Below are 25,329 nucleotides of genomic sequence, written 5' to 3' on the forward strand. Positions count from 1 at the left end.
ATTAATTGATACAGGCCTACTGCACTTTCACAGTTCAGTTAAGCAGCAAATCAGTATAATCCCAATATAGGCAGGGTCTATTAGGTTTCTTGTTGGCTGTTAAAATAATAACTTCACTGTTATAAGAGATTGATGTGAAAACAAAATACCTACTCTAAATTGAGAAAGGTGGTAAGCTATGGCATTAAACATAACTTATCAGGTTAGTTAAGTTATAACCTGGCCATTTCATTGTTAGTATCACATTAACTCGGGCTCACAAAAAATGTTTTTTGTGTTTAAACAATAGAGGGTTATAAATGTCAATCTTGTTTTTTACTATTTGGTGAATGAGAGGTTAGGGCTGGGCTGATGGACGGGAGGCTTCTAGCCTATACTAGGGCTCATGTATACCTATACACACTAAAGGTTTCAAAACGGTTCTTCGGCTGTCCCCATAGGATAACCCTTCTGGGTTCCATGTAGAAATCGAATCAAACAAAATTGTATTGTTGACATACACATATTTAGCAGATGCTATAGTGGGTGTAGCGAAATGCTTGTGTTCCTAGCTCCAACAGTGCAGAAATACACAACAATACTCACAAACCTAAAAGTAAAAGAATGGAATTAAGAAATATAGAAATATTCGGATGAGCAATGTTGGAGTCCAGAGTATAAATACAGTACCGTTCAAAAGTTTGGACACACCTACTCATTAAAGTTTTTTTAATTAAAACAAATATTTTCTACATTGTAGAATAATAGTGAAGACATCAAAACTATGAAATAACACATATGGATTCATGTAGGAACCAAAAAATCTAAATATATTTTATATTTGAGATTCTTCAAAGTAGCCACACTTTGCTTTGCACACACTTGGCATTCTCTCAACCAGCTTCATGAGGTAGTCACCTGGAATGCATTTCAATTAACAGGTGTGCCTTGTTAAGAGTTAATTTGTGGATTTTCTTTCCTTAATGCGTTTGAGCGAATCAGTTGTCTCATGACAAGGTATTGCAGGGTTGGTATACAGAAGATAGCCCTATTTGGTAAAAGTCCATTATGATAAGAACAGATCAAATAAGCACAGAGAAACAACAGTCCATCATTACTTTAAGACATGAAGGTCAGTCAATCTGGAAAATTTCAAGAACGTTTCTTCAAGTGCAGTCGCAAAAACTATCAAGCGCTAAGATGAAACTGGCTCTTATGAGGACCGCCACAGAAAAAGAAGACCCAGAGTTACCTCTGCTGAAGAGGATACGTTCATTAGAGTTAACTGCACCACAAAAATTGTAGCCCAAATAAATACTTAAAGTAACAGACACATCTCAACATCAACTGTTCAGAGGAGACTGCGTGAATCAGGCCTGTATGGTCGAATTGCTGCAAAGAAACCACTACTAAAGGACAATAATAAGAATATACTGTATTTTTTTTAATTGAATATCCAAAACATACAATATACTTGCAGTGAAGCCACTCAACTACACCACACCAGTCATCCAACAGACTCCCATTCAGAGCGACACACAGATGCATCCAGGGTCAATGCCCTGCTTAACATGAACCCGAACCCTCCAAGATCCTTCCACAGTCCCCCCACCAAAAACAAATGACAATTCATTCCATTCCCCACCCCCAAGAACCCCCCAATGCACCAACAACCAAGAAAATGAACTAAAGAGAAAAAAGAAAAAGACTGAAGAAAAACAGCAAACAACAATGCACTTTTGTTTTTAAATACAAAAAAAACAAAAGACATCAAGGACAACTAAAATCATAACAGCAATTCCAACTGTATATGTTTGAGGGCATGTCTGGCACTATTACATGTGTGTGTGTCTGTATATGTGTGTATTTGAATGAGAGTGTGTGTATATGCAAGTGTACAAACACCTGCATGGCATCTGCCTCAGGCAAACCGGCATTAGCTGTAAAAACAATGCCCCTCAATGTCATTCAAACTTACTTTTTATTATGTTTAGACTTGCTTGGGCCAAGTAACATGAGCAATGGACATTAAACAGGTGGAAATGTGTCCTTTGGTCGGATGAGTCCAAATTTGAGATTTTTGGTTCCAACTGCCGTGTCTTTGTGAGACGCAGAGTAGGTGAACGGATGATCTCTGCATGTGTGGTTCCCACCATGAAGCATGGAGGAGGTGTGATGGTGTGGGGGTGCTTTGTTGGTGACACTGTCAGTGATTTAGAATTCAAGGCACACTTAACCAATTAACCACTTAACTACCACAGCATTCTGCAGCAATACACCATCTCATCTGGTTTGCTCTTAGTGGGACTACCATTTGTTTTTCAACAGGACAATACGCAACACACCTCCAGGCTGTGTAAGGGCTATTTGACCAAGAAGGAGAGTGATGGAGTGCTGCATCAGATGACATGGCCTCCACAATCACCTGACCTCAACCCAATTGAGATGGTTTGGGATGAGTTGGACCGCAGAGTGAAGGAAAAGCAGCTAACAAGTGCTCAGCATATGTTGGAACTCCTTCAAGACTGTTGGAAAAGCATTCCAGGTGAAGCTGGTTGAGAGAATGCCAAGAGTATGCAATGCTGTCATAAAGGCAAGGGGAGGCTACTTTGAAGAATTTCAAATATAAAATATATTTTGATTTGTTTAACCATTCTTTGGTTACTACATGATTCCATATGTGTTATTTCATAGTTTTGATGTCTTCCTTACTATTTTACAATGTAGAAAATAGTAACAATAAAGAAAAACCCTTGACTGAGTAGGTGTGTCCAAACATTTTACTGGTACTGTATGTGATGGGATGGGATGACTAGACAACTTGGACAGTATATGAATAGAATATGCAGTATATCTGTCGAATAGTATATGTATAGCAGAATTGTATTGTCCAGAGACTGAACATTAGCGAGTAATACACTCAGAAGCGATGGAAAGTGGTGGATGGTATGAACCCTCTGTGCAAAGGGTTCTACATGGAACCCAAAAGGGTCCTACTTGGAACCAAAAAGTGTTTTTCAAAGGGTTCTCCTATGGGACAGCCAAAGAACCCTTTTAGGTTCTAGATAGCACCTTTTTTCCCTTAAGAGTGTAGCAGTGAGAGGCAACATCTGAATCACATTTATAATGGTTGCAGCTCAAGGGAAAAGCCAGACATCCTGTACATTGTCAAAACCCACAGTTTAACTTAATGATTATATTATAACACCAACCAATAATAAAAAGCAGAGAAGTAACATATTTACATAACCTTGTAGCATTTAATAATGTCATAGCCTGCTGTTTCAGTTGACCAATTAGCCTAGGCCTAGACATCTGAAGTCATCTTTGATCATGTATCACGAACCAAGTCTGAACCAGAACAATGGCAACTGCAAACATTTAGTTATTATTACAGTTTTTCTCAATTGCTTAGACACAATTCCTGGAACAACTCACCATTTTCTCAAATCTCCACACACAATTTTAAAAACTCACACCCAACGGTACAAACATCTAACTTCTGTGTCCCAATTCAAACTTTGCACTCAGACAACACACAAGCTGTCAAAAACACAGACTACATGATTGTTTGTTACACACTGGATGGATTAATTCAAAACACTGCTACCAAAATGTTTAGAATAGGTTTTCAGAGAAATCATTATGAAGTTTGTAAAATTACAGCACTGACTATCCAGATAACCCTTTCAGGACACCCTGGTGAGAGAAATTCAAAACAGTACTGTAATAAATACCTCTTACATTAGTGGATAAGGGAATACTACTGTAAATGTTGTTTTGGTCAAAAACCTGACCTTTGAAATGTCACACTGACAAAACATGTAAGAGTCCATGCACAGTAAAATACCCAATTTCCCAAAACTTTATTTCCAAATGCAGCAAATGTACAGGTTACTCAGCTTCAGCATCAAGGTTCTGAACATCTCGTCTCAGGTCTGGGTCAAAAAATAATATCTCATCAACGTCACACATTATGTTTGCTCTTGCCAGGCAGCATGGGAAAAATGCCCTTGTGTGCCTTAGAAAACCCTGGATAGACTCCACAGACACATCACCACAGGCGTCCACCTTTGCCTCCAGGAGGTTTTGCTGTGCGTAGGGGTTGCGGTCATACACTTTCCACTGCCATGCTGAGAAAAATTCCTTAATCGGATTCAGAAATGGGGAATATGCTGACAAAAAAAGAACGGTGAACCTGGGGTGGTCATTGAACCAGGCGCGAACCAGAGCAGCCAGTTGGAAACTCACATTATCCCAAATGACAACATATTGGGCTTGCTCTGGTTGCCCTGGCTCCCCTTCCTGTTGAAGAATGTTATTGTGCAGCTAATCTAGAAATTGAAGGACTTGTGCCGTGTTGCATGGACCCACTTTGACATGGCGGTGGAGGACGCCACGATTGCTGATGGCTGCACATAGAGTGACGTTGCCTCCCCACTGGCCAGGAACTTGTATGGTGGCACGGTGACCAATGATGTTGCTCCCCCTTTTGGTTAGAAGATGAAGATGTACTCCTGTGGGTCAGCCATGGCATCCAGCTCAAAGATTCTCTACAGAAGTAAAAAAAACACACATTTTACTGTACTACAAATACAGTACTAGTGTACTACTGTATTGGAATGAAAGATGGTGTACTGCATATACTGTAACACATTACTATACAGTACTGTATTGATATGCTGGAGATGGTCCATACTCTACATACTGTAAAAAGTCTGTACAGTATAGCAATTACCTGCATATATTGGAATCGTTGCTCCTTAACTCTGTTTGAATTCCTTTCAAAAGGCACACGGTAAGGCTGCTTTGTCCTTATGTGGTTCTTCTGAACAATCTGGTCAATGGTGGAAATACTGACGCTGTCAATTCCTTGGAAGACTACCTGGTCTTCAACTGTTTGGGTTTGAATTTCTGTTGAGCTGACTATCAGGAGTGAGTCAAAGGACTACACTTCCCAGAGTGCACCAGCAGCAGCAAACCGGCTGCTTGTCACCTGATCAATCATTTTCACTGATTTGGAGCACCTGTGAAGGCATGGAGGGTGTCAGTCATTCAGAAGAACAAACTTCAGAGGGAAAACTCCAAGTTCACTCACAGGTTCAGTCCAAAGACGCCAATGGTAAAAGGCTTAAATGGTTAATTCATCTTAGTTATTTAGAATGTTATTTAAATGTTTAAACTAATTTAAGTTCATTAAAATGTTTAATTAAGATGGTAACTTTTTGTTCTGTCTTTAAAGGTTTACAACCTAATTTACTGGCTAATTTACTGGCCAGACCAATCAACTGAAGGCAAACTAAAACTAAAAAAGATTAAGTCGGAAAATTGAGTTGTCCCTGTGTCCTTTGGATGGTGAACAAGAGGAGGACTTGACAATTTCCCTCAAACGGAAGGCATTACAGGAAATCACCATATTCACCAGGGCTCCTGCTCAGCTGTGAGAAGTCTCCGCCTACCTCCAATAGATGGCAGCCTCTCAGTTCTGCAAAAATGAAATTTGTCCATTACTGACCTATGGTCATCCATTACTGTGGTAAAAACTACACTGAGAACAAAGTGGAGATTCAGTCTATACGCACTACAACATTACATATCACAGTAACAACAAGGCAAATTATATGTTTTCGCATGATGAACTAGGGTGGCACAGATTTTATCTGAGATTACTTGTCATTGTTGTTGTCCTCCTCATCCTCTTCCTCTCTGTTGTCTTGCAACTTCAGCATTATTAGGATCCATTTTTCCAAAGCACATGGACATGTCTCTAGGCCCTATTTATTGATCCTGCAATTCTGATTGGTGTTAACAATTTTGAGGCTTAGTGTTTGCACCTGGAGAAAGCTGTACTCTTTGAGTTTACTTTGTGATGATTTGAGTTAATTATATTGAGAGCATGTGTTTTCTGAATGAATATATAGTGCAATGAATTATTTATTTGGCCACTTTTGTGTAAGGTTTTGCAGAAAGAGTTTAATGTTGAAACAACTGAACAGTGTTCACGTTATGGGAAATGTGTATGTTTTGGGGAATGACGTAAGGGTATGGGTTTTTGTGCTACAGGAACCAGTTTTTGTGTTTAAGCAATCGAGAAAAACTGTAAGCCCTCACTGTTGGAAAAAAGCAATTCAACAAATGTTTTTAATTGCTAATCACCCTGGATCGGACAGCATTCAGAATAAACGCATAAACAATTAAAGTGGAATCCTTAAACCTGGTAACAATACTATTACTCTGAGAAGAAAACAATTCAATCTTTAAGCTAAATAAGAGAACAACAAAACCCATTTGACTACAGCCAGGTGAAGACTGTCACTGCCAATTGTCTGCATGATAGCTTTTGTCAGAGCTTTGGCAAGCTTGTCTACACACTAACATATCATGAACACACTATGACTCTGTTCATATTGAGCAAGATGTTCCCAATCACAACCAAGTCCAGTCATCTCCTCCAAACAACATCAACAAACCAAACACACAGACACAATAATGCAAACAACAAGAAAAAGTAACCCTGGGTAGAGAAAGACGAGGAACTGAAGAAATAAAGAAACAGTTTCAATCATCCTCATCACCCCTTCAGCCCAATCTGGAGCCCTCTACAGAGCAGCCTGCTTCACAACAGAGAGAGCTTGCTCCTTAGCTCTGGTCTAGGATCCACTTTCTCTTGTCCAATCATAAGCTCAACCACTATTAGCTCAAACCAATGCTTGGGTGCTTTTCTTGATATCTCTATAACCAGCTTCCTTCTTCCTACAGTGCTGGTTACACATACATGCCCAATTAGGCTCTGATTACTGTGACATCACCACTCCTTGCTGTTACAACCAACAGCCAATAGTGGTGGTGGACTGAGAAGGTGAGAGGGCTGGGATACTGTGTGTGTGCGCGTGTGTGAATGAGAGAGGGGTGTGTGGTGCATGTGTAGTCAGAGCTTGTATCTCATGCTTGTGGATGTCTTTGTGCCAAGGGGAGGAGACAGAGTAGGGCTTGTGCTCAATTTGTCAGCTTACTGAAACATTGTGCCAGAGTATTTTTCAATATGTAAATGCACTGAGGAGAGAGAGAGGGAGAGAAAAGAAAGGGGAGGTAAGGAGGGCAGCAGAAAAAAGACTGCGTCTTAGAGCTGTGAGACAGAAGTGATGGACTCAGCACTCAGAAAGTGACATTCTTCTCCTACCGGGCTACAGAGAGCACACTGACCTCTCACTGTCTCCTGCTTTCTCACTGCCTGTGAGGAATCTACACATTACATCTAAAAACAAATGTGGATTTACTCCATTTAGTCTTTTCAAGTGGAATTTTTCATCTTTGCTCAATGCCTTCAGTACAAAGGACATCTTCCCGAGAAGTGCAGCTCCTGGTTCTATAATGAAGGTGTTTTAATAACAGGCTTCAAACCAAAGTCCACTTTTAAGTGACAGAACGGATGCAGGTTACAAAAAACAAGTGATCTAGAGAGAGGACAGCCCCAAACAGCTTTCACACAGACCGGTGATGACTTTCTTCAAGGGGACACTTCAATCAGTGTTGCCAGGACGGCAAGGGAACTGAAGGGATAACAAGCTAGAGTTGACAATTATCTGGTAAGGATTCAGTGGCCTTTGACTTTCACTGCATCTTTCTCTGTATTGAATGTGTACATGCAGTAATCTAGCATGGCTTGCTCATACTTCTGTTAGTGTTGCTCCTAAGTAGAGCCTCAAAGATGAACTTTTCACTGATTGAATTAGCTCACTTGTCTAATCTGTTGATAATTTAGTAACTTTAGTCATTTGTTTGAAATTGACCACTGAGCTGCACAGTGTCAGACAGGCTTTGCCACTCTGTGTTGAGTTAGCCAGAGATTCCTGCTGACCAGTTTGAAGCTTAGCACCTGGGTGCTATCTATATGGAGCTACAAGGAGAGGTCTGTTGTCCGGGGTTAATTCCCCTGTCTGGGTTAACGAAGCAGCTGGATCTGATATAGACTCAGAAGATAGGGGTCAATACAAAGCAGAGAGACTAAAGTCGTGGGCTTTCCAGGGCAAGGGCTTGTTAACTACTGATAAACACTCAGCTTGTCATCACAGATGATTCCAAAGGTGTACTCGAACAACAAAGATAGGCTGCTAGTGAATAGTGCCAACAGCAGGAGCCTGGGTTTTTTAATAGGAACATCTATGGGGCATTCATGATTGTAAGCAGAGCCACAAAAAACGATGCCCTCATTTTCTGATATGGTTCACACCAGCAGAAGATGTTTGCTTGAGGATGTTTGATTATTCATAAAAATAAAATATTTCACATCACAAAATTCCAAATTACAACCCAAGAAGCTTGCAGTTGAATTTTAGTCTAAATGAGTTTGCTGTCATTTGTACATTAATGGATATAGATAGATATATTTTATTAAAATGATCCATAGAGTACTGGGTGCAGCATTCCCCTGCGTCAGGATGTTCCACCATGCTGAAGTGGACAGGGAAGAAGAGAGCTGTTCTGTTGAATCTCTGCTTTGTCTCTGCTGCCAGGGCTGTGCTTGGATAAGAGGGCTTTGAGGGTGCATTTAGAAATGTTTTCAAACGGTTCCTGAAACCCCCTGCCTGACACCATCAGAGGAAATGTGACAGCCAAAACAACAAACCACACCACACAACAACACACAAGCCAGAAAGAGTCAAATAAAGCAACCCTACTAAATATAGTAAATGATCGTCAGAACTATTATGTGCCGTGGAAAGCCATAACAATGGCGGCTTTCCATCAGCTTCAGACTCAACGCAATCAGACCGAGCAGATAGTTTAGGCTGAGTCTGGGGCTGAGTTGAATTATGTCTACAGTGTTATGTTATGGGCTAACCAGGATTACATGCTTGAGGAAATAATGTGGTCACCTTAAAGTAATAACCCAGATTAGCATGTACAAAGTTAACTTGATTCTGATCTGAAACATATTGTATGTCATACAACCAGCACTGTTATGGCTCACTATAATTGTTCCTAATTTGAGCATGTACGGGTGCCTCATTTTGCACAGTGCTCCAGTGCTGTAGTTTGGGAGGTGTTGAATTTATATGCTGTGACTAGTAATAAACTGTGAAGATTGAAGTGCACTTGTATTAGTGGGGGTGGTAGTTGAGATAACAGAGCGTCTGGTGTTTGTATGACTTGCTGTGGTGTGGTAGGGCAGGAGGCAGAGCTGACGTATAGGTACAGCAGAGTTGGGGCAGAGAGAAGGGGTCTCTTTCTTTCTCCGCAAATACCAGTGCGTCTGTCTGTAGTGTCTGTGGCAGCTCACTCTAATGAGGTGGCTAAGAATGTGAGGAATGCCACGCTCACTCTGAAATGAGAGGGGCTGGGGCGAGGGACATCAGCCGGGCCCGCCGGTCCGCTCACCTACTAATTACTATATGTTGAGCATGAACAAAAACACTGGAGCATGCTGCTGCTCACAGCCACACTAAACCACACAAAGCACTACCTGTCACACTATTAGATAAAGTCACTACCGACCTGTGAATTTGACAGACATGCTAACGAGCAAGACAGCCCTACTTAGGAACACTGTTTACCTCAAGGGCACTATCATCCATAAAGCTACTGTAGTTATTTGTCTACAGTATCACTGTCCTCTTAAACACCTATCCACTGAGTGTTGACACAGAGATGTTCAGTGTCCTCTGTGGTGTCCTCTGTGGTGTCCTCTGTGGTGTCCTCTGTGGTGTCCTCTGTGGTGTCCTCTGTGGTGTCCTCTGTGGTGTCCTCTGTGCCCGACAGTATATGAAGCTACTCAACACCAGTAAATCATACACATTGCTAGAGGCCATGCAGTCAATGGCTGCTCATTTAAACAGAAATGATGTCACGACAATAATAAGGCCAGTCAGTCTGCTGTCTGTGTATAACTATGAAGGAGGAGAGAGCATGAGGCCTGCTGTTGTTGCCTCTGGGGTTCATAACAGGGTGATTTTCTTGGGCAGATGGGAATCTCTCTGGTCCCTGGGAGCCTGAGTCTGGCATGTGGTGTTATCTGAATAAACACACTCCCTCACTACAAGCTCAGACATTTTCCTCCAGCTTTGAGGTGGCTGGGAGACTCCTGGCTAACCGCATGGTATTATGGGGCTCCTCTGCAGTCATGAAGTGGCTGGCGCATAACTTCCCTCAAACAGACAGCTCATGTTTCAGAGAGGGAAGCCACAGCAGTACCACAGTAGTCCCAGGCCATTAACAGAGTGGAAACCGTGACTGTTGTATTAGACCTGATTGGTCAATATCAAGTGTTGTTGTCCTCTGTTTCCCTCTGAGGAATTCATTTTATTTTCTGTTTTACATCCCACAAAGAGCTCAGCAGATGTTCTTAATAAGGACTTTGTTTAGAGAATGTAGCTAAATCCAACCTTTACCATCTTCCCTTTGTCAATCAGCACTTGCTGTGATGATATCATATGGCTTGATTAGTGATTAACTCCATGAAAAGACCCACATACTGTATCGGAGGAGTGTTTCACAGTAAAACAAAACCTAACCATGGCTTCTTTTGAACTTTTACTGGTAGGCAAAAATAGACTCTTATATTCATGAGAACAACATATTGTTGCTGTCTGATGAAAACCTCCAAAACAAACTTTTCAGGAAAGTAAAAAATTGCATATTTTTCCATTAAGAACAAAGAATTCTGAAACTTCAGAAGCTATTTTGAATAAATGTTCTTGGTCCTAGAGTCATGAAATGTTTAGAGTACATTGAGGAGAGTTACTGCTTTCAATAAATGTAACAAATGAAAAATTGCCAAATCGGACAGCGACGATATAGAGCTTTAAATGTGTTAGAACATTTACAGCTCAAACAGTTTTAAGTAAGTTAGTATATGTTTGTCTCTCCCACTCCATGTCTTTATCGCTTTCATACAGTATCTTCGACACAAATTTTCTTCATACCAGCCAGAGATCTCCAAGGGTCTTGATCTTGGACAGTTGCTCTCCGTCTATTCAACCTAATGGGCTGGCCCCATGCCCAGAATAGCAAGGCAAAAACAAAAGTTTTCTCCCCTCTGATTCTGAAGGCTGTCTGGACATCTTGCACGTGGTTCTCCTTTGGGTCAGACCTCTAGCAGTAACTACTGAGCAGGTAATGTAGTTACTCTAATACTAAATAGAGTCAACAGAATCAGGCCAGCAGCCATGCGCCTGCCCTGCACCAAGCCTCCCACTCTAGAGGTATGAGATCAGAAAGGCTTGTCCTGACTCTGGGGAGGTGTTGCACAGGGCTCCTCTGTAATCCAATCTGCAGCAGCTTTCAATTAAGGAACCCAAGGGGTGCAGGCCCTTGTTATCCTTACACTGCGGTCACATTCTCCATTGCACTCAGTGGCATCCCCTCAGCTTCCAAAAGCACCACAGCCTCTTCAACTGCTGCCTGGCTATTTTTCTAATAAAAAGGTCCTTTGAAATCTGGAACAAACAGTCAGTGTCTCTTTTTCATGAACTCCTGTGAAAATCTAAGCGTTGCATGTTAAAAGTTAGTTGTTGTGCACTAGTCATACTACTTAAATGCAACCTCTGTCCAGAGAAACTGTATCAGGTAAGATTGTTATTAGACAACATTCCCTCTACACTGTTTAACAGAGCAATGTAATGGTCCAGAGAAGGTTTAGCTAAGAGTTCAACATTCTTTCCAGGTTAAGTTTAGATTGAAATTCTAAATACATATAGGAAATAATATACAGTATAGACAATGTGTGCTTTATCTTGTGAATGAGCCGCATTACCTGTCTCTTGGTAAACGGTTCAGGCCTGATGCAGTCTGATCAATATCTTAAAAAAGGCGCAGGAATAGCATCAGCTGCTCTGTGTGTCAAACTTTCCATACGCAGTGTGAAACCACTCCTCTTAACAGTGGCAGTCACCCAAGAGAGCCAGAGTCAGGACAGCTAGCTAAACACAGTCACCTGACATCAAGTGAGATAATGGCGCCGAAGGGGATGGCTGCTGTTGTACGGGCTCCTAACCAACTGTGCTATTTTGTGTGTTTTTTCTGCATTGTTTGTAACTTATTTTGTACATAATGTTGCTGCTACTGTCTCTTATGGCCAAAAAGAGCTTCTGGACATCAGAACAGCGATTACTCACCTCGAACTGGATGTAGATTTTTTCTTAATCCAGTCTGACGCAAAGGATGTACTGCTTCTCCGAGACCAGTCCCAAATCCCTGTCATTCGCGTGAAGAAAAGACGGAAATACAGGGGGCGGAGATCGGGTTGCCTTGTGAGAATTCGTTGGCGAGTGGGTAACCCGCCTCTACCATCCGTTCTATTGGCCAACGTGCAATCACTGGAAAATAAACTGGATGAAATCTGCTCGACACTATCCTACCAACGGGACATTTTGCATAGTCAACTTACACACAGCTTTGACACACATACTTATCCCACGAGACATGCCACCAGGGGTCTTTTCATAGTCCCCAAATTCAGAACAAATTCAAGAAAACGTACAGTATTATATAGAGCCCTGATTGCATGGAACTTCCTTCCATTTCATATTGCTCAAATAAACTGCAAACCTGGTTTAAAAAAACAGATAAAGCAACACCTCACGGCACGCCTCTCCCCTATTTGACCTAGATAGTTTGTGTGTATGCATTGATATGTAGGCTGTGTGTGCCTTTTTTAAATATGTAGTTCTGTGCTGTTCTTGTCTAATAATGTTCTGTATTATGTTTCATGTTTTGTGTGGAGCCCAGGAAGAGTAGCTGCTGCTTTTGCAACAGCTAATGGGGTTCCAAATAAAATACCTACATTTAAAAACTGTAATATCTTATGTTTCATCGAGTCATGGCTGAACGACGACACAGATAATATTCAGTTGGCTGGGTTATCCGTGCATCGGCAGGACAGAACAGCTAGATCTGGTAGGACGAAGGGTGGGGGTGTGTATCTATTTGACAACATCAGCTGGTGCGAGAGGTCTAATATTAAGGAGGTCTCGAGGTATTGCTCGCCTGAGGTAGAGTACCTCATGATAAACTGTAGACTATAGTATCTACCAAGAGATTTTCCATCTATATTTTTCGTAGCCGTCTATTTACCACCACAAAGCGATGTTGGCACTAAGACCGCACTCAACGAGCTGTATGAGGCCATAAGAAAACATAAAAATGCTCATCCAGAAGTGGCGCTCCTAGTGGCCGGGGACTTTAATGCAGGCAAACTTAAATCAGTTTTATCTCATTTCTACCAGCATGTCACATGTGCAACCAGAGAGAAAAACAACTCTAGACCACCTTTACTCCACACACAGAGACACATACAAAACTCTCCCTCACCCTCCATTTGGCAAATCTGACCATAATTATATCCTCCCGATTCCTGCTTACAAGCAAAAACTAAAGCAGGAAGTACCACTGACTCGCTCAATACGGAAGTGGCCAGATGAAGCGGATGCTACGCTACAGGACTGTTTTGCTAGCACAGACCGGAATATGTTTCGGTATTCATCCGATGGCATTGAGGAGCATACCACCTCAGTCACCGGCTTCATCAATAAGTGCATCGACGACGTCATCCCCACAGTGACCGTATGTACAGTACATTTCCCAACGAGAAGCCAGGGATTACAGGCAACATCCGCATCGAGTTAAAAGCTAGAGCTGCCGCTTTCAAGGAGTGGGACACTAATCTGGATGATTATAAGAAATCCCGCTATGCCCTCAGACGAACCATCAAACAGGCAAAGTGTCAATACAGGACTAAGATTGTATTCTACTACACCAGATCTGATGCTCGTCGGATGTGGCAGGGTTTGCAAACAATTACCAACTACAAAGGGAAACCCAGCCATGAGCTGCCTAGTGACGCAAGCCTACCAGATGAGCTAAATGCCTTTTATGCTCGTTTCGAGGCAAGCAACACTGAAGCATGCATGAGAGCGCCAGCTGTTCCGGATGATTGTGTGATCGTATGGCAACTGCTCGGCATCCGACCGTAAGGCACTACAGAGGGTAGTGCGTACGGCCTTGTACATCACTGGGGCCAAGCTTCCTGCCATCCAGGACCTATATACTAGGCGTGTCAGAGGAAGGCCCAAAAAATTGTCAAAGACTCCAGTCACCCAAGTCATAGACTGTTCTTTCTGCTTCCGCACGGCAAGCGGTACCAGAGCGCTAAGTCTAGGTCCAAAAGGCTCCTTAACTTCTATGGGCTAGGTGGGACGCTTGCGTCCCACCTAGTCAACAGCCAATGGAATCGCGCGGCACGAAATACAAATACCTCAAAAATGCTATAACTTCAATTTTTCAAACATATGACTATTTTACACCATTTTAAAGACAAGACTCTCGTTAATCTAACCACATTGTCCGATTTCAAAAAGGCTTTACAGCGAAGCAAAACATTAGATTATGTCAGGAGAGTACCCTGCCAAAAAGAATCACATAGCCTGTCACGTCCTGGCCAGTACAAGGGTTAATTGTCATTGTAGTTTGGTCAGGACGTGGCAGAGGGTATTTGGTTTATGTGGTTCGGGGTGGTGTGTTGTTTGTAGGGGATTTGATTTATGTATTCCGGGGTTTTTGGGCACTGTTCCTTGTTTATGTATTTCTATGTTGATCTAGCTGGTTGTATGTCTATGTTTGGTTAATTGGGGTTGGGACTCTCAATTGAAGGCAGGTGTTGTCTATTTGCCTTTGATTGAGAGTCCCATATAGTAGGGTGTGTTTGTGTTTGTCTTTTGTGGGAGATTGTTTGTGAGCGAGCACTGCTTGTTGAGCCTGCCACACTGTTGTTAGTTGTGAGTATCATTTATTGTTTTGTTTTTTCTGTGGATGCTTTACTCTTTTTGTGAATTAAAAGAATGAGTATCCCTATACCCGCTGCATTTTGGTCTTCCCTGCAACACCACGACGTATTTCGTGACACAGCCATTTTCAAAGCAAGCATATATGTCACAAAAACCAAAACCACAGCTAAATGCAGCACTAACCTTTGATGATCTTCATCAGATGACACTCCTAGGACATTATGTTATACAATGCATGCATGTTTTGTTCAATCAAGTTCATATTTATATCAAAAAACAGTTTTTTACATTAGCATGTGATGTTCAGAACTAGCATACCCACCGCAAACTTCCGGTGAATTTACTAAATTACTCACGATAAACGTTCACAAAATACATAACAATTATTTAAAGAATTATAGATACAGAACTCCTTTATGCAATCGCGGTGTCAGATTTTAAAATAGCTTTTCGGCGAAAGCACATTTTGCAATATTCTGATTACATACCCCGGCCATCACGGCTAGCTAATTTGACACCCACCAAGTTTGGGACAACCTAAACTCAGAATTACTATTAGAAAAATTGGATTACCTTTGCTGTTCTTTGTCAGAATGCACTCCCAGGACTTCTACTTCAACAACAAATGTTGTTTTGGTTCCAAATAATTCATAGTTATATTCAAATACCTCCGTTTTGTTCGTGCGTTCAGGTCACTATCCGAAGGGTGACGCGCGAGCGCATTTCGTGCCAAAAAAATTCTAAATATTCCATTACCGTACTTCGAAGCATGTCAAACGCTGTTTAAAATCAATTTTTATGCCATTTTTCTCGTAAAATAGTGATAATATTCCAACCGGGCGACGTTGTATTCATTCAAAGGCTGAATGAAACATTTTTTGAATTCTCATGACGCGCATCTCCAGTGTCACTTCCCCAGCCTGACCACTCACAAAATCTCCTGCTGTTCTTCGCCCAGAGACAGGAGACACGTCATTCCACTTTCTGGCGCCTTCTGAGAGCCAATGGAAGCCTTAGAAAATGTCACGTTACAGCAGAGATGCTGTATTTTCGTTAGAGATGCAACAGAAGGATAACAAATTGTCAGACAGGGCACTTCCTGTATGGAATCTTCTCAGGTTTTGGCCTGCCATATGAGTTCTGTTATACTCACAGACACCATTCAAACAGTTTTAGAAACTTTAGAGTGTTTTCTATCCAAATCTACTAATTATATGCATATTCTCGTTTCTGGGCAAGAGTAGTAACCAGTTTAAATCGGGTATGTGTTTTATCCGGCCGTACAAATACTGCCCCCTAGCCCCAACAGGTTAACAGCTTCTACCCCCAAGCCATAAGACTGATGAATAATTAATCAAATGGCCACCAGGACTATTTACATTGACCCCCGACTGCTGCTACTCGCTGTTTATTATCTATGAATAGTCACTTTACCCTGACCTACTAGGGCTGGGCGATATGTTCGAAATTTCATATCCCGATAACAATACACATCACGATATAGCACATTTTCTGTAAATTCAATGAATAAATAGTTTATATAAAATGACCACATGTAAAGGCCTATTTATTAATACATTTTGAATTATACTCGACAAATAAAAAGGTACTTACTCATATTTGATTATTTATTTTATTTAGAACCTGTGTAAATGTTCAAATAAGCATGTGACAAAATATAAAATATGAATGTATAAAATCTAAAAAGGTAAATAGAAAACACTTCAACTATAGCTGCAAACCAAATAAATATAGGCCTGTTTTGGATGTTATTTTGGCATTAATATGTGTCACATATGAATTTGCATTTAGTACCTTGGCTCAAGTGTTAACACCAACTCACGAAACCCCCGTTTCTCGACAGTGTATATTGGGGCCATGTCTTTGCAGATGTAAGTTGTAACGGCAGCTGTTATCTCCTTCCAAAAGCCTCTTGCAACGTCTGAGTCGGGGGTTTGTTTTGAGCAATGGACTGTACTTTTTTGGGTCTCATCCGTAGACTCCCTCCGTAATGTTTCACATGATTCTTGCGTAGGTGGTAAAAGAGGTTAGTGGTGTTTGTGCCTGTTGTCAGGACCGGCCTGCGGCATATTTTGCAGTGGACAGTTTTCTGGTCCGTGTCAGACTTTTCATACCCAAACCACGTCCATGCGACCGAAGTTGTCCCTCTTTTAGGTATGAGCTCAGTGTCATGTTCACTCTCTTCCATGTTTGTTTGTGTTGCAAATGTCCCGTGTGGAAGAACGCGAAGCTTCGTCCAATTGACCAAGAAATATTGCCGTAAAGAGTGTGATTTGCGACACAACAAAATAAACGATAGAGCATAATATGAAACGATAGACGTTTTTCTATCGTCATATCGCCCAGCCCAACTACCTACCGTTGAAGTCGGAAGTTTACATACACCTTAGCCAAATACATTTAACTTCACTTGGGTAGGGGGCAGTATACGGAATTCTGAATGAAAAGCGTGCCCAAATTAAACTGCCTGGTACTCGGGCTCAGAAGTTAGGATATGCATATTATTTGTAGATTTGGATAGAAAACACTATGAAGTTTCTAACACTGTTTGAATGATGTCTGTGAGTATAACAGAACTCATATGGCAGGTAAAAACCTGAGAAAAATCCAACCAGGAAGTGGGAAATCTGAGACTTGTAATTTTTTTAAGTGATTGCCTTTACAGTATACAGTGACTTAGGGTTAATTTTGCACTTCCTAAGGCTTCCACTAGATGTCAACAGTCTTTAGAACGTTGTTTCAGGCTTCTACAGTTAACAGAGAGCGAACAAGAAGGCCAGGAAGTTGGTGACTCAGAAAATAATATGAGTTCAGTGGCGCGCGTTCACGTGAGAGGTAGCTGTGTTCCATTACATTTTTGAAGACATTGGAATCGTTCGGTTGGAATATTATTGAAGATTTATGTTAAAAAGGCCCTAAAGATTGATGCTATACATCGTTTGACGTGTTTCTACGAACGTAAATAAAACTTTTGACTTTTCGTCGTGAAATTTTTGCCGCACTTCCTACATTTGGAGTAGCTTACTGAACGCGGTAACAAAAAGGAGGTATTTGGACATAAATTATGGACTTCATCGAACAAAACAACATTTATTGTGGACCTGGGATTCCTGGGAGTAAATTCTGATGAAGATCATCAAAGGTAAGTGAATATTTATAATGCTATTTATGATTTTAGATGACTCCAAAATGGCGGGTATCTGTATTGCCTGATGTTGTTTTCTGAGCGCCGTACTCAGATTATTGTAAAGTGTGCTTTCCCCGTGAAGCTTTTTTGAAATATGACACAGTGGTTGCATTAAGGAGAAGTTTATCTATAATTCTTTGAATAACAGTTTAATATTTTATCAACGTTTATGATGAGTATTTCTATAAATTGATGTGCTCATTCACCGGAAGTTTTTGAAGGAAAAAACATTTCTGAAAATTACGGGCCAATGTAAAATGGGGTTTTTGCATATAAATATGAACTTTATCGAGCAAAACATACATGTATTGTGTAATATGAAGTCCTAGGAGTGCCATCTGATGAAGATCATCACAGGTTAGTGCTTAATTTTAGCTGTATTTCTGGTTTTTGTGACGCCTCTCCTTGCTTGGAAAATGGCTGTGTGGTTTTTCTTGTCAAGGTGATATGCTAACATAATCTAATGCTATGCTTTCTCCGTAAAGCCTTTTTGAAATCGGACAATGTGGTTGGATTAACGAGAATCTTATCTTTAACCTGTTTGGTGCTAGGGGGCAGTATTGACACAGCCGGATAAAAAACGTACCCGAATTAATCTGGTTACTACTCCTGCCCAGTAACTAGAATATGTATATAATTATTGGCTTTGGATAGAAAACACCCTAAAGTTTCCAAAACTGTTTGAATGGTGTCTGTGAGTATAACAGAACTCATTTGGCAGGCCAAAACCTGAGAAGATTTCATGCAGGAAGTGGCCTGTCTGAGAAGTAGTGTTTCATCTTGGCTCTTTTTATTGAAGACTGAGGATCTTTGCAATAATGTGACACTTCCTACGGCTCCCATAGGCTCTCAGAGCCTGGGAAAAAGCTGAACGATATCGAGGCAGGCTCTGGCTGAAACACATTATCGCTTTTGGCAAGTGGCCGCTCAGAGTACTATGGGCTTAGGCGCGTGCCCGAGTCGACCGAATGCTTTCTTTTCTTTTGTCTGTTTACCTAAACGCAGATTCCCGGTCGGAATATTAGCGCTTTTTTATGAGAAAAATGGCATAAAAATTGATTTTAAACAGCGGTTGACATGCTTTGAAGTACGGTAATGGAATATTTAGAATTTTTTTGTCACGAATTGCGCCATGCTCGGCACCCTTATTTACCCTTTCGGATAGTGTCTTGAACGCACGAACAAAATGCCGCTGTTTGGATATAACGATGGATTATTTTGGACCAAACCAACATTTGTTATTGAAGTAGAAGTCCTGGGAGTGCATTCTGACGAAGACAGCAAAGGTAATAACATTTTTCTAATAGTAAATCTGACTTTGATGAGTGCTAAACTTGCTGGGTGTCTAAATAGCTAGCCCTGTGATGCCAGGCTATCTACTGAGAATATTGCAAAATGTGCTTTCACCGAAAAGCTATTTTAAAATCGGACATATCGAGTGCATAGAGGAGTTCTGTATCTATAATTCTTAAAATAATTGTTATGCTTTTTGTGAACGTTTATCGTGAGTAATTTAGTAAATTCACCGGCAGTGTTCGGTGGGAATGCTAGTCACATGCTAGTCACATGTGTCATGACGTTGGCCTCTTTTGGTACAGGGAGGACAGTTGACCCCTCCCTTTTGCACCACCACCCAACCTACCACCCCCCCCCAATCCACCCTGTGTGTAAAGGGTTGTAAAAACTCTAAAATTCCAGGAGAGTCTCTGGCCACATGGCCCATAGAGAGACACAGGAAATTCTTCCAACTCATAGAATTGGAGAGCCAAGCGACATTTTGGGTTCTGGAGAAGGTATGGAAGATTGGTGAAGAATCCAGCTACGAACTGATCCGCTTGGTACAATTTCGTGATACTCAGAAGAGGCAATATAGCCATATTACCATAAAACTGTTTATATAATAGCATCATAATGGTTGTATAGAATGTATTAATAAGGATAAAGCTTTTGTAAGACATTGAGATGCTATGTACTGATGTAATGTGATAGAATTGTATTTCTGTAACCAAATCTAACTCAGTCATAGGCACGCCCCAAGGGACCCATACAGGACCAGGCGTCATTTGACAAGCCTGTTCTATGGGCACTATAAAACACCCCCTGATTTACATTTCTTCAGACCAGGCCTACACTCTATGGCCAGAGGTTTGACCATCCAAGTACTCTACTGAAAGTGAACTATACCACGTGGTTAACTTTTAGACTATCGAGACCGACAGAATAAGAACAAGTCTTTGATATTAATTATTAGTCTGCAGCTAAGTAAATTATATCATCGAACGCGAAGACCAACGAAACAACCATTCTATGACGACATTAATGAATGTCGCTCTGAAAGATCCATTCTAACCGGAGAGAGAGAGAGAGAGAGAGAGAGAGAGAGAGAGAACGCGGACAAAACTCCCCAACAGAACAGAACTCTCGAACAAGGATCACGACGACACATGAGCGTAAATATATATTGATTGCAATTGTTCCCAAATGAGTGAGCCTTCAATTGTCAATTGTTAATATTAATGAACTCTGTGTAACTTCTCAGCAGACCGTTTATGACCCATTGTTCAACAGGCTGACCTGCCTGTTTAGCCCACAAGGGCACATTCCTCTACCAATCCTTTGTGACGATAATTACTGTTTGTATGTTTTTCTGTTAATTACTTAGTGTAGTAAATAAATGATTTTAAGACAATTGATGTATGGATGATTTTAGTAAAGACTGGGTTCGTGCAGATACAACAATTTACGACGTTTGGAATGAGACTGGACTAGAGGTAAAATACACCATTTAAACCAGAAGATAATCGGCCTATACTATAATAGAATATAATATTATAGTACAGGAAAGTTATATTAGGAAAATTATAGCATTGTAATCTGAATATTCTCCTTGGTGCCCCGATCTCCTAGTTAATTACAATTAAACGATTAATCAGTTTAATCGCGTGAAATAATTACAGGGAGCTAATTGATAAACATATCTTCAGTGTAATGGTACCCCAAAGACACGACATATTGGTGCCCCCGTGTGAGGACTCAAACTAAAACGCACGTTGGGCCATTTTGATAATACATATTGGAGCCCCCGTGCGAGGAATCTAAGATAGAATTGGGCTTTGCTGTGAAATTCTATATATTAATTGTGCAAACAGAATTGTACAAACAGCCTGCTATGTAAACAAAGTGATTGTGCATTTTCCATTGAGAGAAGCTATTTAGAGTAGCTCCGGTCTTATGTCGATAGCAGTGAGGGATAAATTCCAGATTTAGTCCGTTAGGCCAAACGGTACTATTTCTGTCGGTCAATATTAACTTCTAGAGTAAGGTTAGAAAATAGAAGTTAACTGTCCGGTAACCGAGCCGAATAATTTGCCTACCGCACTAAGACAGTGTGGGCAGACCGTATGCGTATTTTGTATTTAAGTACCGTGTCGCTCCGGTCAGCATAAAAGACAGCAGAATATGCTGAATGGGGTTAAGGTGAGACGTCACTAGAAAACCCACCCTTTCCATAAGTGAAAGGATCCTATTTTGGTGCTTGGAAGGATACTCCTGAACCAAGTAGCAATAGCTTAGCATTACGGGTAAGCTAACAGAGAGGGAACATTTTACCCTCCACCGTAACACGTTTAAAATTTCTCCGCTAGCGCGACGGAAGTCCGACCTTTGTACTTCCGTTTAATTTCAGCATTCTGCACCCTGGTGGTGAAGAATTGCCAGTACATCTCTAGGGGAAATTCAAACGTGGAGCACGTCTCATTCAATTTAACTAACAAGTGAAATTGCCAGATTTACCTTTTCAAGTGGATCTTTCAAATAAGATCCAAAATTGATTGGGCGTCTACAATGAGACATGATTAACTTTTTCCAAACTTAACTTAGATGAAGCAATCCTCTCAGGTAATTCAAAGTTAATTCCCAGATAGCCTATACAGGTTTGATATATCATAAATAGATTAATCAGTAAAATCTGCTTTAGCAAAGCACATTCACCAAACCCATTACTGACGGGAGTGAATCCCATGTGGCTCAGCCCCAGGGAGGAGCGTACCCTAGTGGTGAAGGGTCCCAACATTTGACCTACGGTTTACACTTATGATATCCAATCAATGGAGATTGTATGGATTATCGTCTCATTCAATTTAATAAGTTAAATTGTCGAACATACCTTTCTAGGTTCTTCCAATTAAATGAGACAACTTAAACTTTGCATATTAACCTGGATGAAGCAACCTCTCAGGTAATTCAAGTTTAATACCCAGATAGCCTACCCAGGTAGGACTAATCATTGGCATTGATTAATTCAATTTGCTTTTGCAAATTCATTCACATCCAACTTCCACAGTACTGTACAGTACTGATGGTTCATTAACGTCTATAAATAGATTAAAATCGTCTTTGCAGTTTTCCACATTCCAAAACCAAATTTTGGAAAATTAGGAAAAACATTTTCTTCCTTTCAAATGTTCTAATAATGTGCAAGCTATCAGAGGGGGTGGTTCCCACTCGCCCGCTAATTAGTGAACCTCCACCCGTAAATGGATTGATCTCTGACCTCAGCAGCGATAACAACCCTAATTATGCCATTAGTGGAAAAGCAGACAACAATGTTTTCCAAAATCAACCATCGGGCGCAGGCCTCGTAAAGGTTCTCTCCAGTCTAGCTCTGATGTCTTGCCATCCGAGATTGCCATCTGTCCAATACCGCAGTGCACAGCTGAAGCACGAGCAGGTAACGGTAGACATAAAGGGACAGGTGGAGAGAACCGGGAAACCAATGACAAATGCAGAAAAGGGAAAAAATTCTGCTAGCTATGGAACTGCGTTCGAAAACTGAACAATTAAATGTAATTGCAAAAACGTATGACGATGAACAAGCACAAGCTCTTCAACAAAATCTTTTTCTACAGGAACAACTCGATTTAGCCAAAACTAAATACGATGATGTCCATGCCAAACTAGATAAATCTGAAGAGTTATCTACAAACAGGAGCGCTCAACATGACAACATGCATGCTGTTTTGTTGAATGTTATTCAAAATAACACGGTGCTCCTCAAAGCGCAGCAAACCAAAGACGATCAGTTAATGAACACAATGACAAAGTTGGATGATAAATCAGCAGAACTTATTGAAGTCGCTGACCAAATGAATGAAGAGAGAATTCAGGTGATGAGGATGGAAATCTTGATTTCTAAGCAAGCAGAGGAAATCTCATCACTGAATCTCTCGCTCCGTACTCAAGACCTCTATCTGCAAACCATGACAGATAAGTTTGAGACCGAAAGGAGCAGGTGTGACACTCACGTGTCCAAAACCAGTACTCTAAGCGCTCAAGTGGACTCTGCAATGCAGCAGAATTCCACCCTTAGGTACCATCTGGAGGAAATCCAGAATGGTCACGCTCTACAGCGCGACTTCCCATCCAAGCAACAGGAGTGAAGACAATAGGTTTCAGACCTTGCCTCCCTCATGTGTCCCTCAGTCTTCTCCTCTTGGCCCTTCGGCACTGAGTAATATGGCGCCTCTTGGCCAACAACAACAAGGCTTGGCTTCCTCGCTTGGCCTTTCGGCCCCAATTTCTCCACAGGATGAAGCCAACCCTCTCCGCCCGCTTGGCGCAGAATACCTTGACAAACTCGTCAAGAATTTCCCCACCTTTGACCCCGTTCCAGGTCAGCCAGACGATACTGAGACGTTCCTAGCTGACATAGAGGACGCGTTGGGTGGCTACCCGAATGCTACGGGTTCTGACAGGGTTTACCTGTTGAAGCGAACGTCGAATAGACACGTGACGAGGTTCATTCGTCTACAACAGCAACACGTGCTAAATGACTATGCTAAACTTGCCACAGCTTTGAAATTAGAATTCAATGGTTCTGCGACTCGCAAACACGATAGCTCACTGGCTAACACCGTCAAACAAGCTCGGAACGAACACCCACAAGCTTACTATCATAGGCTTCGTTCAGCTTACTTTGGCCTACTCACTGAAACAGGAATGGAAGAGCTGTTACCATGCAAACAAATGTTTCTGTCAAACATGTATCCCACCTTCATTACCTACTTGGGCCCTGCAGCCCACGTTGGCTTGCCTATCTTACAACTCAGAGAGCTTGCAAGCACAGCTTTTGAGGCATCAAAAGTTCACAACGCTACGAGCCCTGACCACTCAGTTTTGAAGTTTAACCAGGAGCACTCACTCCAGTTAGAGGGTGCATTATCAGGTATTGGAGCGTCGAGAGATGACGCACAACAACAGTTTCTACCACGAAACCATGATTCCAATAACCTCCGCGGTCGAAATAACTGTAAAGTACGTAGCCATCAACATGACTACCGCTACAATCGACCCGTTCGCTACGTTCCTGCACCCAACCCACAAAAAGTGTCAGAGCACAAGGGTAACAAAGGGTTGAAGGACGATCAAAACGTAGACCAATGTTCTCCAGAAGTCCCACTACGGGAAGAACATAAGCGAGAACAATTTGAGAAAAGGGTACAAGATAAGTCACAAGGACTAGACGGGGAATTACCGGACACCAGGTCCGCAGGAATGAACACCCATAGCATGGACGTTAAAGTTCAAATTTCTCCCGCTCTCATTCAAGACCCTATCCAGGGCCCGCTTGATCAAGAAACAAGCCCCCGGGCTCTGTCTATAGACTCTGATACAAAAGTTGCGAAGAAAAAGGTCAAACGCTTCGTTAAAGCCAAGCCCACTCAAAATCGGAAAAGTCAATCTGCTTCCATCTTGAACAGACATGGCACATCACGTCGTTGCGAACGACCACTCCACTTTGTGGGGAATATGTCCACTAACCACGAATCTAAACGGCCATACCTGGAAACAGTCCTGGAGGACTGCTTAGCTTGTCATGCGCTAATTGATTCGGGTGCGACAATATCACTCATCTCTCAAACATTGTTTGATGATCTCAAAAGGGCTTTGAAACCAACTAAACGTTGGTTAAAAGTGGAACGATGCGACACTAAACTTCGAGGGGTCACTCAGACTACCTCGCCTCTCACATTGAGAGTCATGCTGAAACTACACTTCCAGGACGTATCGCTCGTTCACCCTGTGTATGTTACCAGCCTCGAAACTGTAACCCTGCTACTTGGAGCAGACTTGATGGATCGCTTACTCCCATTGATGGATTGGAAAACCAACCAGGTATGGTCACAGGCCACAGTGCCTTCTCCACTGACCACACCGTCTCCCCCTAACGCTAGCTGCAACGCAGTCCTTCACGAGGGGTATCTGTCGAAAGCACCCCTTGAAGAAAAGACGTTTAGAAACCTCTTGGTATCAAATCCGATCCATGGAGATAGTACGATATCTCGACACATTCCATCAGCCAAC

The 25,329-nt window shown here is 41.6% G+C and overlaps 1 protein-coding gene across 1 annotated transcript in view; it reads left to right on the forward strand.

The window, feature by feature from the left end:
* The first annotated feature begins 6,876 nt into the window (after window positions 1-6,876).
* LOC106579898 (angiopoietin-related protein 2) overlaps window positions 6,877-25,329 on the forward strand; it is a 37,131-nt gene continuing 18,678 nt past the window's right edge. Inside the window, exon 1 of the mRNA XM_014160250.2 lies at window positions 6,877-7,565. The gene's annotated coding sequence lies outside the window, so the exon portion shown is untranslated. The remainder of the gene's footprint in view (window positions 7,566-25,329) is intronic.

The sequence above is a fragment of the Salmo salar genome, chromosome ssa20 (assembly GCF_905237065.1).
Source record: "Salmo salar chromosome ssa20, Ssal_v3.1, whole genome shotgun sequence".
Lineage (NCBI taxonomy): Eukaryota > Metazoa > Chordata > Actinopteri > Salmoniformes > Salmonidae > Salmo > Salmo salar.